The 17,705-nt window shown below is 47.8% G+C and overlaps 2 protein-coding genes across 2 annotated transcripts in view; one reads left to right on the top strand and one right to left on the bottom strand.

Annotated features, from left to right (window-relative positions):
* Positions 1 to 17,705, top strand: part of DNAH5 (dynein axonemal heavy chain 5) — a 5,605,957-nt gene that overhangs the window by 5,459,198 nt on the left and 129,054 nt on the right. The window lies entirely within an intron of this gene.
* LOC147722883 (uncharacterized) overlaps positions 1 to 17,705 on the bottom strand; it is a 103,773-nt gene that overhangs the window by 50,522 nt on the left and 35,546 nt on the right. The gene's annotated exons all lie outside the window — the stretch shown is intronic.

Here is a 17,705-nt window from a genome sequence, read left to right as displayed (position 1 = left end):
ATTATTAAATGGCGCAGGTAGTAAGGCGCGTTAGATTAATTTTTAAATGGCTTGTTTAGCAAGCAAGGATTTTAGATGCATTAGTATATTCGTTTACTCAGATGTGTTAGTTTAGCTTTTGAGAAAGCTCTGGTGTTAAGATGCGTTAGTATATTTGTTTATTCATGGTGTATGTTTTATGTTACTATAGGATTTTTCAGGGTGTATTTATTAATGTCAAAAGTTGTTTATTTTTTTCCTATACTTCTTTTTCTCTCAAAATTCCCCAAGGGAAGGGGATATGTTCTATGGTTTATCCTTTTACATTGTTTCTTTGCTTTACTTATTCTTCTTTTCTTTTCTAATATGAACTGTCCGCGACCAAAATAGCGGAGCATTACCTGTGAGAGCGCCGGAGTCTGTGAGAGGTTGCTGACGGCCACAGGAGCACGAAAAAGCAGGACACAAGCACCAACACCGCCACCAGCCGCGCCGCCGCCTCGGGACTGCATTTCCCGACAGCCTCAGCGGCGGCGCGTTCCCCGACGCGTCACACGCGCCGGGAGGGGCTATTAAAACAACGAGCCCTCGGTGGAGCGGGGGAAACTACCAAAATAGCGGAGCATTACCTGTGAGAGCGCCGGAGTCTGTGAGAGGTTGCTGACGGCCACAGGAGCACGAAAAAGCAGGACACAAGCACCAACACCGCCACCAGCCGCGCCGCCGCCTCGGGACTGCATTTCCCGACAGCCTCAGCGGCGGCGCGTTCCACGACGCGTCACACGCGCCGGGAGGGGCTATTAAAACAACGAGCCCTCGGTGGAGCGGGGGAAACAACCAAAATAGCGGAGCATTACCTGTGAGAGCGCCGGAGTCTGTGAGAGGTTGCTGACGGCCACAGGAGCACGAAAAAGCAGGACACAAGCACCAACACCGCCACCAGCCGCGCCGCCGCCTCGGGACTGCATTTCCCGACAGCCTCAGCGGCGGCGCGTTCCCCGACGCGTCACACGCGCCGGGAGGGGCTATTAAAACAACGAGCCCTCGGTGGAGCGGGGGAAACGACCAAAATAGCGGAGCATTACCTGTGAGAGCGCCGGAGTCTGTGAGAGGTTGCTGACGGCCACAGGAGCACGAAAAAGCAGGACACAAGCACCAACACCGCCACCAGCCGCGCCGCCGCCTCGGGACTGCATTTCCCGACAGCCCCAGCGGCGGCGCGTTCCCCGACGCGTCACACGCGCCGGGAGGGGCTATTAAAACAACGAGCCCTCGGTGGAGCGGGGGAAACGACCAAAATAGCGGACCATTACCTGTGAGAGCGCCAGAGTCTGTGAGAGGTTGCTGACGGCCACAGGAGCACGAAAAAGCAGGACACAAGCGCCAACACCGCCACCAGCCGCGCCGCCGCCTCGGGACTGCATTTCCCGACAGCCTCAGCGGCGGCGCGTTCCCCGACGCGTCACACGCGCCGGGAGGGGCTATTAAAACAACGAGCCCTCGGTGGAGCGGGGGAAACGACCAAAATAGCGGAGCATTACCTGTGAGAGCGCCGGAGTCTGTGAGAGGTTGCTGACGGCCACAGGAGCACGAAAAAGCAGGACACAAGCACCAACACCGCCACCAGCCGCGCCGCCGCCTCGGGACTGCATTTCCCGACAGCCTCAGCGGCGGCGCGTTCCACGACGCGTCACACGCGCCGGGAGGGGCTATTAAAACAACGAGCCCTCGGTGGAGCGGGGGAAACAACCAAAATAGCGGAGCATTACCTGTGAGAGCGCCGGAGTCTGTGAGAGGTTGCTGACGGCCACAGGAGCACGAAAAAGCAGGACACAAGCACCAACACCGCCACCAGCCGCGCCGCCGCCTCGGGACTGCATTTCCCGACAGCCTCAGCGGCGGCGCGTTCCCCGACGCGTCACACGCGCCGGGAGGGGCTATTAAAACAACGAGCCCTTGGTGGAGCGGGGGAAACGACCAAAATAGCGGAGCATTACCTGTGAGAGCGCCGGAGTCTGTGAGAGGTTGCTGACGGCCACAGGAGCACGAAAAAGCAGGACACAAGCACCAACACCGCCACCAGCCGCGCCGCCGCCTCGGGACTGCATTTCCCGACAGCCTCAGCGGCGGCGCGTTCCCCGACGCGTCACACGCGCCGGGAGGGGCTATTAAAACAACGAGCCCTCGGTGGAGCGGGGGAAACGACCAAAATAGCGGACCATTACCTGTGAGAACGCCAGAGTCTGTGAGAGGTTGCTGACGGCCACAGGAGCACGAAAAAGCAGGACACAAGCGCCAACACCGCCACCAGCCGCGCCGCCGCCTCGGGACTGCATTTCCCGACAGCCTCAGCGGCGGCGCGTTCCCCGACGCGTCACACGCGCCGGGAGGGGCTATTAAAACAACGAGCCCTCGGTGGAGCGGGGGAAACGACCAAAATAGCGGAGCATTACCTGTGAGAGCGCCGGAGTCTGTGAGAGGTTGCTGACGGCCACAGGAGCACGAAAAAGCAGGACACAAGCACCAACACCGCCACCAGCCGCGCCGCCGCCTCGGGACTGCATTTCCCGACAGCCTCAGCGGCGGCGCGTTCCCCGACGCGTCACACGCGCCGGGAGGGGCTATTAAAACAACGAGCCCTCGGTGGAGCGGGGGAAACGACCAAAATAGTGGAGCATTACCTGTGAGAGCGCCGGAGTCTGTGAGAGGTTGCTGACGGCCACAGGAGCACGAAAAAGCAGGACACAAGCACCAACACTGCCACCAGCCGCGCCGCCGCCTCGGGACTGCATTTCCCGACAGCCTCAGCGGCGGCGCGTTCCCCGACGCGTCACACGCGCCGGGAGGGGCTATTAAAACAACGAGCCCTCGGTGGAGCGGGGGAAACTACCAAAATAGCGGAGCATTACCTGTGAGAGCGCCGGAGTCTGTGAGAGGTTGCTGACGGCCACAGGAGCACGAAAAAGCAGGACACAAGCACCAACACCGCCACCAGCCGCGCCGCCGCCTCGGGACTGCATTTCCCGACAGCCTCAGCGGCGGCGCGTTCCCCGACGCGTCACACGCGCCGGGAGGGGCTATTAAAACAACGAGCCCCCAGCGTCGCGGGACGCGAGCGGGACGCCCGGGGCTAAGCCCGGGCAAAGGGCGGGCCCTCTGTGGCCCTCAGAGGCCCGAGAAGGCTAGGCAAGGCCACCCCCCTGAGGCCCATTGTTTGGAACCCATAAGGCATTATCCAAGGCTGCCCAGAACTCTCTTCCTAACTGCTATTTGCCCGTCGCCTCTGACCTCTACCCTGTGATATTGTCCACCCACCTCGGTTTATCGCCACAGGAAGTAGGCGACATGGGGAAAAAGAAAGCGGCACCTGTTGCTACTGAGCCAGCCAATACTATGTACTCATATGTTATACAAAAGGTCAGTATGATCAATAATGAGAGGAGGCAATCTCTAGGCCTGAGCCAATCCCCAGTCTTGCCCCCAGTAAGCCCATCTTCAAGTGCTGCATCCACAGAGTCGTTGGATACACCGCCAGATATTCCCCTAACAAATGGTTCAGACCATACCCCACAAGATCATGGCAGTGACGAAGAAGATCCTGACGTCCTGGTAAACTTGTCCGCTAATATTGACTCTGACCCCAATCATCAGATCATCACAGTGGAAGAAACATTATCACTGGAGCAGCCCGCACCACGGGCCGTGAGAGCCTGTAGAAAATCCCACCCAAAGCGAGGGGGGAAACAACAAGGTAGGAAAAAGGTGGCCACACCACCCCCAAGACGAGAAGTGCAATACGTGGAGCTTGATGTTGAAGCAGAGTCAAGACGTATTATTGACGACGATTTATTCAATCGGATACAAGATATGATTGATATTAAAATCAGGACAATCATTAAGCCTCTGATTGGGAAACTTGACAAATTAACATCGGAGGTCAAAAAGGTGGGTGTAGTGCATAATAAGTTGGTTGAAGAGGTGGAGAATTTATCCTCCCTTGTAACTAAATTGGTGGCCGTAGACGCGGAGGTCATATCTATTGAGAACGCACCACAGCCCACCCCACTAGAGCAGCCACCACCATCATCTTCAGCATCGGCACCTAGTCAGGATGCTGCAGTAGGAGTCTTTTCGTCCTCTACATCTGGTGATACAAGAGGGCCAAAACATGAGGACGTTTCAGCCCAATTCATTTTGGAAGCATCCCCAGTAGTGCTTGTATTAGCAAATGTTCCCGTTTTACCACAAGATAAAACAGAATCAAAACAGGACTTGAAAGATAAAGCGCTTCATTGGCTCACCACTAATATGCATATGGCACACCAAGGGTTGGATAGTTTAGCAAGGGACATCGTCATGACTAGGAGGGTACCCTGGATCGGTCCTAAGCCTAAAAAATTTAAGGGGGACTGTGTGATCATAAACTTTGCTAATGCGGATGTTCTCTCAAACATTCTGATTAACATCTTTCCACCACAACGGCGTAGTGGCTCTATAATCCCCCTCACTCTAAATTTTTTCTTTAGCGAGGCCCAGCTTGCTACTTTCTCTAACACTCCTAGAGCCAAGAGAGTTAACAATGCCGCCAGCTGGGAAGGGGATACAAGACCCCGACATCCAAACGATCGTTTTTGGCCCATGTCTAACCTTGAGCCTGGAAGATTTAATTACCCGCAAGAGCTAAATTTCAGGCCTGCCATGCCATTTGATCCAGCCATTAATGGATGGGGACCTGGCTTCCCGGGTCTAGACTTTATTGGCCGGAGCAATAGGTTTATACCACGGATGAGAAATGACCAGTTCCTGCTACGTCCAAACACGCCTCAACCCATGTGGAATAACTCAGTTATTGGTCAAGGCCAGGTGGCTACCCCCTTTGATTGGGGATGTGGAATGGGGAACAGGTATGGCCCTTTATCTGACCTAAATAATTGTGATTGACATAAACCTGGAATTGTTCTAGAAAGTGAGTCTAGCAATATGCCCCTGTTAAACAGTGGCCAGCGCTATATCGGCGAAGACCACAGCGAGCCTACTTTTAACGAAGCTTCAGAGAGAAATGAGTTGCGAGATCGCGACCACCCCCGGTTATCTCATCAGGGGGAGGCCCGTGCAAAGCCGATTCTGAACACTGACCTAATACTGAGCCTTTCCGAAGCGGAGCTAAATAAGGGGGTTATTTCCTCACGCCTAGCTGAAGGGTGCTTGGTGGGGGTAAAAGAGCCTAGGATACCAACTGATTCCTGTAAAATTATAAGCTGGAACATTGCAGGCTCAAATGCAAAACGACTGGATAACGCTTGTCTGAGTTTTATCTCTAATTATCATATAATCGCTTTGCAAGAAACGTGGGATACATCCGTCAATTTTTGGTGGGATGGATTCACTAGTTTCACAAAACCTGCCGTCCCCAGTCGTATGGGTAGAGCCAAAGGTGGCCTGGTAATTATGTTTTCATTAGACTTGAAGGGAAGCTACAGGCAGATCAATACTGACTCCGTTAACATCCTAATGGTTGAAAGGGTGATTAATAATAATAGCAGGACCATCTATGTTAACTTTTATAATTCTGGGAATAGTGAACATAGAGGTAGTAATGTTGCTAACCTAGACGATATTTTATACTCAGTGTCACAGAATATCAAGTTTGCTTATGAGTTTATTTTATTAGGCGATTTTAATATTCATTTATGTGAACTAGCCTGTAAGGGAGGTAGTGACAAGGCTAAGGAGGAAGATGAGGAGGCCCCTGTGGGACCTCACTTTGAACATTCCACAGAGGGGTACGAGTTGGAAGAACTTCTTGCTAACCATGATTTGTATGAACCTGACAGGGGCCGGAGGGCACCAACCTTCACTGGCATCCATCATGGTTCGGTGATAGATTACATTTTCGTCTCACAAGGTATCCTAACCCGGACTATGGACTATCGTACAGTCATAACACCTTATAGTGATCACAACCCCGTACTACTCGAAGTGGCCTGGGGAGGCGAGATGGGAGCACCGCCAATAGAGCTAAAACCGGAACATCCCCTGAGGCCCTACGACCAAGATTGAAATGGGCTAAAGTGATCCCGGAAAATATTTATGAACTAAACTTCCCTAAAATAAAAGATAAAGTGGACATCTGTCAAAAAACCGGCGCCCAAGGTAAAGATGTAATAGCGGCTTATGAGGCAATTTGTGGCCAGGTGGCTAAGGACCTTCTAGCCAAACCAAAAAAAGGAATCTCTGGAATTAAGCGCTGGTTCGACTCTGCATGCTCAAAAGCCCACAGAGCATTGATGGCAGCCTTAAAAACCTCCCCCAGGGTTGGAGATGACATTGTTAGACTAAGGAAAAATTATAAGGCAGCCATCAAGAAACGCAAGGATACCATCAAACACGAATCATGGGAAAATCTCCTTTCAGCAGCAGTGTTGAAGGACAGTAGGAGATTCTGGGAGATCATTAAACAGCCTTTATTTTCTGATGACAAAAATGTTTCCACGGACTGCGTGATCACGGATGAAAAATGGCTGAATCATTACAAAAACGTCTACGAGGGTGAGGACGAAGGACCTAAAGACGCCTTATTGCCGGTGGCAGCTGAACATCCTATTATTTTTAACCCTGAAGAAGTGGAAAAAGCATTACTGGCTACAACAAGACACAAGGCACCTGGTCCTGACGGCGTCCCTGCTGACTTTTTTATGTACTCACCCAAATTGTGGGCGGAGGTTTTGTCAAAAGTGTTTAACGCAGCAAACGATATTCAAGCCCCTAGTTCCTGGGCCACATCTACCATCGTCCCTATTTATAAAAATAAAGGCCGGAGGGATGATCCTGCCTCCTATAGGCCTATATCTCTCTTGGACTCAACCATAAAAATCTTAGGTAGAGTACTTTTGGCCAGACTCAGGGATAATGTTGAGAGCTGTGGTGGGCTGTCGGAATTACAATATGGATTCAGGGAAAGAAAAGGGACTATCGAACAATGCATAAATCTGCACTTACTGATCTCTAAATATACAGTGGCAAAGGAGGGTTCCGTGTTTCTTGCATTCATGGACCTCTCCTCGGCCTTCGATCTGGTGAATAGGACGAAACTGTGGCTGATATTGTTGGAGATGGGTATCGATGAGTCGTTGGTTGCGTTCATGGCCACCCTGCACCAGGAACTTTTTGCAGCAGTCCGAGTTACAAATGACGGTAGACGCACCCCTCTGTTTAAGTCTCTAAAGGGGGTGCGGCAAGGCTGCATTTTAGCCCCCATACTATTCACCATTTATATCAATGGGTTGGGCGGCCACCTGCGGGGCCAGGAAGCCGACGTTCCGCATGCAGGAGGCGTTAAGATACCAGCACTCCTGTATGCGGACGACGCAGTGTTGATAGCCCGCACTGGTGTAGGTTTACAGCATCTCTTGGACGCCTTTGGTTCTTTTATGGAGAGTCTGGACCTCAAGGTCAACGCCTCCAAATCACACACGATGGTAATGGGACGTGAGTGTAACAAAAAAAGACAAAACATTTTTTTGTATGGGAGTTCCCGTCACCAATGTAACCACATTTCCCTATTTGGGGGTAATGTTTGACCAGAAAGGAACTTGGGGCCCGCAGATAAGAGCAAAAAGGCTGGCAGTAATAAGATCATCTTCAGCAGTACTGGGTTTTGCTGGTAAGTTAGGGGTTAGGCCCATGGAAGCTCTTTTGAAAATCTATGCTAGCGTCTTACGGTTCCCCTTTGTGGGGGTATGTAAACCTTGACCCAATTCAGAGAGCAGAGAACAGATTTATCAGATCTCTGCTCTGAGTCCCACAATCATCCCCAACGTATTCTATCCACAAAGAGGTGGGCTTGCCCTATCTGTCTGATATCTTGAGCCTGGCCCCGCTGATTTTGTGGTTAAATATGTGGACGAACGAAGATCTCCCTTTGAATCATAAAATTCTGCTTGATGTCCTATCCCTGGACAAACATAATAGCATTCCATGGTTGGCCTATATAGCGAAAACATTTACAGATTTAGGTCGCCCAGAACTCTTTTTATCCCCGGAAAAAATTAGGGGTCAGGATATAGTTATTATCAAAAAGCTATTTAGGGATAGGCAAGAAGCACGGCGGGAGGAATATGAATTGCTGAAACCAGCGGTAAGGGCCCATAACCTTCTGGTTTGTTCATCCTCACTCGCCCCTTGCCTGAGCTTTGTCACATTCCCCTATCACAGGTTTTTATTAACAAAGTTTAGATTTAATTTGCTACATTTTTATTTGGGTTCTTTTAAAAACTGGCAGAAGCCGGAGTTGGCCCCACCGTGTAGCTGCGATAATTTTTCGGTGCAGGACACCTTGCACTTTGTCATGTTTTGTAGCCTGTATCACGAGCAGAGAAAGAAATACTTGCTTCCTATCCTAAAAGAAGCAGGCTTTGTACAAGTGCGTCCAGCTTTGCTCTTTTTACAACTTCTACCTAACCCACGCATTACTTTTTGCATGGCAAATTTTTTGGTAGCTGCGGCAAGGGCGAAATCTGCTGGCCAAATTTTACCCTGAAAACAATGGTTTTTTTCTAGTATGCATTCTTTACATGAAATGTAAAACTTTCTTAAGCATGTACATAACCTTTTTAACCACATGGCTGCTGGGCGTTTTCCCCCCCTGTGCTGGAAATTGCTCTGAGGCTGTATTCATGACGAGCTCAGCTCGTCATCAGCACAGCTCAACTGTGCATCATGACGAGCTGAGCTCGTCATCAGCATCGAAAGGGTTAAATGCTTAGTTGGTTCCTCTTTTAGAATATGTAGATAGTAGTATTGTATGTATTGTATGTATTGTAATTGTTTTTTATGGATCCATTCTTTGTATGACTTGCAATAAGTCGAATAAAGATATTCTGACTGACTGACTAACTGTCCGCTTTATTGCATGTGTATCTTTCAAAATTTTAATTGCTTTATGTTACAAGCAATTCGGTTTAATTCCTGTGAAGAAAAGGAGATATGTTGTAACTAGATTTATCTCCTTTTAGGTTGCTCAGCCAGAATGAGTGAGATGTCTGCGTGGAATGTTGGTGTGCGTGATGTCAGAGTGAATAGAATGTGTGTGTGCCTGGTGTGTGTGGAGAATGTCAGTTGGTGAGTGAGGGCTGAGCAACATCCATCAGGCTCCTGGTGGGACCTAATACTTATCTTATTGTAACCAACTAATAAACATCTTGCTTGGATTAATTACCTGGCTACCATCCACTTTATATCTTCATTTATTACAACACATAACCAATCTGGTACTGGACACCTTATCAGCCCCTGTACAGTGCACTATAGGTGCCCAGGGCATAGGTGCATACAAGGCCTACCAGGGGCTGCAGCATATCTTTTGCCACCCCTGGCTGGACTTTAAATTGACACAACTCAGCTGGAGCAAGGTGGTGTAATCACCCCTTGCTTAGATATAGTATACCTATATCTAAACCTATATCTGGACACATATATACCTATAATCACTCCTATGGCAGGCCTTAACAATCCAGGAGGCAGAGTGCTTGGTTTTATGTGAGATGGTGCTCTAGCATGAGCTGAGCCTGTCTGCAGCTGTCGGGACCAACTCCCTTAGCTGTTCCGGGATATTGCCATACCATATACTCTTAAGTGCATTATAATCCATCGCGGTTATGTGCTAACTCTGGTTTGGCTTTATCAAAACATGTCGTGAAAGGTGTCATACGATTTGGAATACTACCCCCTCACCAGTCCTGGCGACAGGGGTAGCATTCCACCCCTCTAGAGGGAGAAAACATGTTACTTTGCTAAAACGCGGTTAATTCTAACCAGAGCCTCAGCATCACAAAATGGATGCTGCTGCCACCGACACGAGTCTGACCTCCTGCTGCTGACCGAAACTTGGCAGAGGAGGCCTGGACAAAGGGTTTCCTGTCGCAGGGAGGTGCTACACCTCCCCAGACAGGAGATAGTGTATTGGGGCAGGGTGGGTTGAAAGAAACTAGACACTGCATGGGGAGCACAAAGCTTCCCCTTGCATAATCCAATCAAACCGGTTCTGGGGCTCTCCAGCCCCAGTCCTGGCGCGAAACTGGACAAAGGGAAAGGGGTGTAACCACCCCCTTCCCTGGTCCCACCCATAGGAGGGACCTAGCAGGTAATCCAGCCCGCAGATTTGGTATAAGAGTGGAAGCATTGCCAGCACACATCAGATTATCCTGACTGAAACTAAGATACATAACTCTGGACCCTTCGACATCCCACTCGACGTGGAAGACTGAAGAATCTCCCTTGTGGTCAAGGAGTGACCACCCTTTGCAAACAGGCACCATCCAGCGCCTCACCGTTTGCTTTGTTGCAGTTCCCGCCGGAACTCGAGCGACAGAGATCGACAAGACCCAGCTTCCCGCCTTCCAACAGCCCGATCCACAGTCCCAGTGAATCTGAGACCCGTGGAGGTGACCTGAAGCATGGGGCCGGCCATCTTGGAAAAACCACGAAGTGCTGACCGTGCAGCTCCCGAGGCTCCCTCGACGCTGTGCATTGGGGTTTACGAAGCCCCAGCCCCGAGCAGCTTTTGCACCAAAGCTCACCCCTCCATACTCTCCGAGTGCTGCGTGGGGCTCTTCTGCATTTTCCTGCTCGACGCGTTGGTCCGGTCGCTTGCCCGTTGGCTAGTGGCCCCAGTACCGACAAACCTTTGAATTTGCTCTGCCAGTCCGGTTGCTCTGGACTGGCCCTCGCCCCCCTGAAAAGGAGCACCCGCTCTGACCTTGCTGGTCCGAGTAAGAAGCGATCTTCGAATCCTGCATGGGTTGCGCTTGCCAAGGTTTGTTTGCTCCGATCCGGAAGCCGACACCGCAGACAGCGAGAGCCTTCGTGGGACAGCTCGTGATCCACTCCTGGACATCCTCGGTGCCCCAGAGTCCACGTGGCAGCGGAGACAAGCTTCACAACAACCACCTGATTGCGCCCGACATTGCCTGGTTCCTTCCTGGTTCCACCCTGGTCACTGCGGAGTGACCCAGACTCTGTCCCCTCTGCTTTCAGGTACTCTACATCTTTGATCCAACCGGACACTTCTCTTCTGGACGCCTGCAGCATCTTCATCTCCAGGCACCATCAGACTGCGTGACGAAACCCGACACACTTTGACACCTATGCACCCGCTTCCTGTGGGTGAGGTAACTCGTGAACGCCGGTGCTCCTGCATTGGTATACACCTCTAGTGTCTAAGTCTAAAGTTTGGTAATTCTAGTCCAGTCGGAACCTTCCTAAAACAGTAACTTTGAACTTTTACCCACCATTGACTTTGCATTGGTGCATGAGTGTGCTTTAAGCGCTGCACCCGAGTCCTGCGGGCTTTTCCCGACTTCACCACTGCTAGTCCCGAATAGCCCCAGCGATTCCCAAGGCCTCAGGCCTTACCACTGTTCGATTAGTGATACTTATACCACTATTTTAGTATATGGTTTGAGTGGCCCCCGGCCTCATCCATAATTATGCAACTTTCATATGTTTTACTGTGCTTTTGTTTAAACGCTTGTGCTTCTAGACTCATAAAGAGTATAGAGGATTATTCTGAGAATAAATACATATATTTTTATAATATATAACTTGTGTGGTGTCCTTTCATTTGATATTACAGGATTGTGATTGGTAAAACAGCTGGCTTCACTTGCCCTCTTGAGTTTAGCCTTTAAGGCTGCTTAGTCCATGCTACCCTTAGGATAGCTTGTCTATAAGGTTGACTTACAACCATCACCATAAGGGATTGTTTGGACTGATACAAGGTGCCCCCAGAATTGGAGACATCATATATCAGGCCAACTTCTCACAATAAAGCCAAACCAAAGTTAGCATTTAACCGCGAGGATTATAATGCACTTAAGAGTATATGGTATGGCGATATCATAGAACAGCTATAAGGACATGGTTCCGAAAGCTGCAGACAGGCTCAGCTCATGCTAGAGCGCCATCTCACACATAACCAAGCACTCTGCTTCCAGGATTGTTTAGGCCTGCCATAGGAGTGACTTATAGGTTTAGTGTGTCTATATATAAGGGTAGATATAGGAATACTATATCTAAGCAAGGGGTGATTACACGACCTTGCCCCAGCTGAGTGATCAGCCAGTTGTGTCAGTTTGGATGGCCAGCCAGGGTGGCATAATACATGCTGCAGCCCCTGGTAGGCCTTGGTTACACCTATGCCCTGGGCACCTATGGTACACTTGTACAGGGGCTGATAAGGTGAACCAATTCCCAATTGTGGATGTACCTAGAGTACATGGTGTAAATTTAGAGAGAGTGCATCTGGGCTGTGGGTCTGATCTGCAGGCCCACAGCCACATCTAAGTCGAAAACCAGAGAAGCAAAAGCAAAAAGTGGGGGTGACCATAGGAAGCAGACCCTGCTCTCCTACAACATACATAACCGTTGTCTCCACCTTTGCTCTCTTTCATCTTAACTTAGTGGACCTTTTATGCCACTTATCTGCATGGGTTATGTCCCATCAGAAGCTGGGGGATGTCCTTCTGCTATAGCTCTTGGGCGGGGTGGTATATATCTAGATTCAGTACGTTGTCTATCTCCTTTTCTTTCTTGGAGTCTATGGTCCAATTGAACGGTGAGGTCAATGAGTTCATCACAGGTGGCTGTCATGTGCACCACCTGAGCCAAGACATCTTTTAGTTCACTTTGCATTGCCTGATAATACAAAGATGTCCTTTTCTCCATAGGCCAGTCTGTTTCAGCTATGAGCCTATTGAAGGTGGTGATGTATGTTAATAAATCTTGAGTACCTTGTTTTAACGTAATCAATTCCCTGTCTAACGAGAGCTGGTCTGCCTTCCTATCAAACAGTTTGCGCATTTCCTCACAGAAGGTGTCGAAGTTACGCAAGACAGGGTTGTCTCTCTCTATGAGTGGAAAAGACCAACTAGCTGCATTACCCCCAAGATAAGACATCACAAAGGCCGTGTTAGCCTGGTCAGTGGGAAACACCGCTGGCTTGCACATAAAGTGCAGTTTACACTGCCCCAGAAAAATACCAAACTTCTTTCGATCGCCAAAGAATCTTTCAGGAGGAGCTAAGGGTAATTGTTCGGGCTGTATCACCTGTATGGTGGAAGGACCTGCACCCCCTCCCAAGGTATGAGTCGATTGCCCTGCATCCACATCATGAGACGCTTGCGGAGGTTGTGTTCAATTCCTAATGTACTGGGCCCCCGCGTACCTGTAGGGCTAGAACGAGACAACCCTGCAACTTCACGTCTCATGGTGCCCATTTCGTTTCGTAATTCTAAATTTTCACCCCTGAAAGCATCTATCTCCATCCTTAGGGCGGTCAACGTTTCCAACACTGATGTAAGAACCGTGTTGGTGTCCATCGTTAGGGCCGCAAGTTACTGTGGGATTGTCACTCTGCCAGACAGAGGAAGGTTAAACACTAACCTTTACAGCCGGATACAGCAGGAACGATGGTTGAAGCTAATTAATCCATTCCCCTGTATGGAGATATCCGCGAGTATATATATATATATATATATATATATATATATATATATATATGTCACACTCCACAGATAATACCACCATAGGGGAAAGGGAAAAAGGGGTCAAAAGAAACAATAACGTTGCCGCTGCTTAACACAGAATAGGGATGTCTTCGGGAGATGTAGACCTCTCTCCTACGATCCACCCTGTCTGCCCTGTAAGTGAGACACAATACACACATAAGAAGTTCCCCCCTATATGTTTAATCACAATATTCCTCTGTGTGTCATGTACTTACACATATTGCAGCTGCACATCTCCCAACAGAAAAGGAACAAAAGGAAAAACTAAAGAATAAAAATATATAAATTTCTGTTCCACGTGGGAGTTGTTTGGTGTGTACTGGTAACAAGGAAGCAACCCTTAATTATACGGTCAAGGTGTAAGGTACTTATCTTACAGCAGATAATCCTCTGGAAACAGAAAATGTTCTCTTACGTTCCAAGGAATCCCTTTCCTGTTTTACATCAGCTCCTGAATGTTTCTGGTTGCATTCAGAATCATAAATAATCATACTCTCTCCTTATGGCTGGCTGCTCAGCGTCTTGAAATAGTTCTGGAAACGTCAATCTGATTTATGCCCCACTAGCTCTCGCTCTCCTGAGCGGATCTGGCAAGGCTAAGGTAATGAAAACTAAAGCGCTTCACCAGCGCAGCATTAACTTCACTCGGGAGGCTTCCATAACACAAGGAATATTCCCCGCTCTCTCTCTCTCCTGTGCGAACCTGGCAGTGCTGAGGCAATGAAAACTGAAGCGCTTCACCAGCGTGGACTTTACCTCGCTTGGAAGGCTTCCAGGAAGTGAAAGGTAGCCCCGCCACAACAAGGCTGCTCAGGGTTTACAGCGTTTCTCCTGTGTTCGGTTACCGAGCGTAAGACGCCCGGTATCCTTTGCAGTTCCTTCCTTTGTGCTCGATCCTATCGAGCGCGTCACGGACACGCCTACCCAGCACTTTCACTGCTCTGAGGGTTTACAGCACCAGGGCATTTGAGGCGCAGCACAATAATGGTTCTCTGGGGACAATGACTCGAATCAATAAAGAAGGCAGCCATCCAGAAGGCGGGTGTCACAGGTACACCAAAGTACAAAGTTCAGCAGCTTGTCTGACGTTGCTACTTCACGCAGTTTCTCCTACAGCGGAAACACTCGAGTGACAAGCCTCGAGCAAAACAAAGGCGAGGCTTATGTACCAGCAGTCAGGTGCGATAGCCAGCCTTCCCTGAGAGTTGTGGGAGTTGTAGTTCTGTTCCCATTCATTCATAAAGTGTTCTGTGTATGTGCCCCATGTACCTATCTCCACCTAGCCATGACAGGAGCATAAAAATGATGTGGGTCAAAATCGAATAGGAGACTTTAATCTGCAGGCATTTACAACGTATGCCATTACCCCGCATTTTTTACACTTGTGAAATCTTTCTCGACACACAGCTTTACAACGCAATACATTACAATGCATTCCCCATTACAACGCAATTTACTATTCTAACTCGACCGGGTCGTTGCTTTGGGGAATGCTCTGTAATGGTTTGCGGTGTAAAACCTGCATTGTAAAATATTTAGTGGAGAAAAAAATGCAGGGTAATAAATAGCATGCTTTGTAATGCATTAGTAGTAAAGGATGTTTACTGTCATAATGTTCCAAACGTAGGGCCTGATTCACAGAACTAACTTAAGACAAAGTCCTAAACTTACTACCATTTTGGTATTCACAGAAGGCACTTACTCATTTCGGTATTCACAGAAGTTAGGAGTCCTAACTTTAGGACTCCTAAATGCCTTCTGTGAATAGTGAAAACATTAAAATTGGGATTTTTCTCAGTTTAGTAGTAGTAAAGTTAAATTTACTACTACTAAACTGAGAGAAATCCTAATTTTAAGACTTTTGGTATTCACAAAAGGCATTTAGGAGTCCTAAAGCTAGGAGTCCTTACTTTACTACTACTAAACTGGGTAAAATCCCAATTTTAAGACTTTCGGTATTCACAGAAAGCATTTAGGAGTCCTAAAGTTAGGACTCCTAACTTCTGTGAATACCGAAATGAGTAAGTGCCTTCTGTGAATACCAAAATGAGTTAGTGCCTTCTGTGAATACCAAAATGGTAGTAAGTTTAGGATTTTGTTTTAAGTTAGTTCTGTGAATCGGGCCCGTAATCTGTAAAGCAATAACCACATATTGTGTGTTAATGTCAGAAATTTGAATTCACGACTAGCATGTATAAATATAAGAGAATGCGCCATACAATAAAAGTCAATGTTTTCGTTGTCTGTAATGTTGACACATAAACAGTAACTGAAAGTTTTTTAAACAATTCTCCGCTGTGTCTCTGCATGTTCAGAAGACTTGGCCCAGCAATGAAGGGGCTTTGAGCGAGATATGTTCCTTTCTATTAGCTGATTATTACTTTACTAGATGCAAAAATAAAGCAATTACATTGGTATCAAGCAGCAAGAGATAGCTTAGGTTCAAGGCTGTTGAAGAAATCTTGAGAGTGCCTTTCTGTCTTAAATGAAAATGCATGACCTCAAGTTTCTAGCACATTGTAAAGCCCTTGCTTTAACTCCTATAGCGTGCACAGGTTTGCCGCAGATGGCATCGAACATTTACATGAATTTCATTTAGTGAGGGCAGGTTCTTGCAGGTGTTTTAGGCAAATTAGCACTAACATGATGTCGCTGTTTAGGCTCAGTCCATATTATTGAATTTGACATTTTTTTAATTACAGTACTGCAGCGAAGTACAAGGAATAACAACTGCTATGAGTGGTGTGAAGTTTTGTTTTTAATATCTTGTACTATAATTATTTGTTTTATATAGCGCTTATTATTGCTGCTCTTATATCTTTCTAAGAGCTGTAACGTTTCAATTTCCTAATTTTAAAACATCAGTGTAAATAAAAGAGCAAACATAAAAAGTCACACTGCTTCAGTTATCATGTCAAAAATATATATATTCAGCCAAAGATAGATACAGAAACAGCAGATACAAGAAGAGCATTTACTATTTTCCACCGAATTGTTTTGTCCATGTCAGTGCATTTTCGAACGCCTGACTTTTCATGTTGCACTTTGGCAACTAAGGGTTGCAGGTGAGTCAGGGAATTGTGGGGCATATTATCAAGGGTGGCGATAGGGAATTTTCGCCGCTTTAGCGGCCGTTTTCGTCCGCTAAGCGGCGATAATTCTATCACCCTATTAGCAAGCTGTCGTTAACAGCAGTTAGCGACAGCTTTCAGGTGATAGAGAGCGGTTTGGGTCCCGCTTTGCATGTTAGCAATATTTATCGCTAATGACATGCAAAGTGGGCGTCCCCAAACTGTTAGCAACTGAAAACAGTCGCTAACATTGCTATCGCCTATTAGCAGGGCAGGCGTAGCGATGGAAATATTCACGCTAAGCGCGAATATCTCCAAATACTAACACCTGCCCAGACCAGTTCTTAGCCATGTTATCCAATGGGAGGTGGATAACATGGCTAAGAGCATGTCGTCGCTAATGCGTGAATATCGCTGTATTCTCAGCGATAGTCACAGATTTCGCCGCTATCGCCGGAAAATGTATCGCTTTGGAGATAAACATTGCTAATAGCACGTTATCTCAGCAATAAATTCCGACGATGCTCAGCGATAAAAAAATTGTCGCTAAGCCTATTTAGCGATAAATATCGCTACTTGTTGGTAATATGCCCCAGTATGTTTCTTTTTCATCAATCAATAAATCCAATATTTTTTTCTGGTGAATTTACCACTAAAATGCGCAACACAAGAAATAAGTAAAATCCAACTTAATAAAAGAAAGCCCATCATCAATATACATAGATATCATATTTGATCATCATGTTAATACATCTGTTCTCCCTCTAGATAGACTCTGCAGTTGCCAGTATGAGTGAGCATGAAGACCCTCACTTTCCAATGCCGGGTATATAATCTAATGAGCTCAGATGTGGCATTACAAGATCAAAGTCACTCCCGGCTCTTCGTAAATTCTAATACCTTTTCTCTGTGCCAGCATAACATCTTTGCGTTTATGAACAGCCCATGACTGAGGATGCTTTGGGGCATATGACTATTCTCACTCGCGGTTTTCTTATTCTTTTTATCGGACCGGAAATCTCTCCATTCACTTGATCACTGCTTTATATGCAATCTCTCTTTTTACCTTACTAAGAAGAGGCGATAATGA

This window comes from Lissotriton vulgaris, chromosome 4_1 (genome assembly GCF_964263255.1).
Source record: "Lissotriton vulgaris chromosome 4_1, aLisVul1.2, whole genome shotgun sequence".
NCBI lineage: Eukaryota > Metazoa > Chordata > Amphibia > Caudata > Salamandridae > Lissotriton > Lissotriton vulgaris.
The sequence above is the reverse complement of the archived record's forward strand: the minus strand, read 5'-3'. Positions and strand labels throughout refer to the sequence as shown.